The following is a 1,135-nucleotide window of genomic DNA, read 5'->3' on the forward strand; positions in this document are numbered from 1 at the left end:
TGATGCAAAAATCCTTAACAAAATACTGGCCAACAGAATACAAAATATATTTTGTATTCTGTTGGCCAGTATTTTGTTAAGGATTTTTGCATCATTTTTGCATCAATGTTCATTATGGAAATTGATCTGTAGTTCCCAATTTATGTGGGATCCTTGCCCGGTTTAGGTATCAGAGTTATCCTAGCTTCATTGAAAGAGTTCAGGAGTTTGCCATCGTTTTCTATGTTCTGGAAGAATTTGTGTAGGATTGGTGTCAGTTCTTCCCTGACTGCTTGGTAGAATTTTCCTGTGAAGTCTTCAGGTCTGGGAGCTTTTCTTGTTGCTAACTTCTTGATAACCATATCTATTTCTTCTTTTGCTATGGGTTTGTTGGTATTCTCGACCTCTATCTGGGATAATCTAGGGAAGGATTGTTTTCCATGTATGTGCACATGTCTTCCATGTTGTTGAATTCATTAGAATATAGACTTTCACAGTACTTTGTGATTATCCTTTAAATCTCATTGGGGTATGTTGTGATTTCCTGTTTCACCCCTCATTCTGGCTGTTGATGTTTGCTCCTTCCTTTCCTTTGTTGGGTTTGCAAGAGGTCTGTTGATTCTGTTCATCTATTTATAGAATCAGTTTTTTCTATCATTCTTTTGTCTTCCCATTATTTTAACTCTGACCTGATTATTATTATTTCTTCTCTTTTGCTATTGGAGGTGTTGTTCTGTTGACTCTATTTTGATTGCTGGAGGCTTTGTGATAGCGTATCAGGCATAAGTTTCTCTTCCTTTTTCATATATACATTTATAGATGTCAAGCTACCTCTGATAACTGCTTTTGAAGTATCACATAAGTTTGAATATGTTGTATTCTCTTTCTCAGTTTCTAGAAACTTCCTAAACTCCTATCTAAACTGGGCCAATACCCATTCATGTTGCAGAAGATCATTATTCATCTTCCAATTGTTTTCCCTTGTTCGTCTGGTCATCTTTTATTCATCTCCAGCCTTATTGTGTGGTGATCTGACAAAGATGTCTGAGTAACCTCTATGTGTTTGAATTTACTCAGGCTTGACCTGTGTTCCAGCATATGGTCTATTTTTGAAAATAAGCCATGAGTGCTTGAAAAGAATGTGATTTTTTTTTTT

Source organism: Echinops telfairi, unplaced genomic scaffold (assembly GCF_000313985.2).
Source record: "Echinops telfairi isolate 266 unplaced genomic scaffold, ASM31398v2 ScPeMD7_7469;HRSCAF=8507_1, whole genome shotgun sequence".
In the NCBI taxonomy this organism is placed as follows: domain Eukaryota; kingdom Metazoa; phylum Chordata; class Mammalia; order Afrosoricida; family Tenrecidae; genus Echinops; species Echinops telfairi.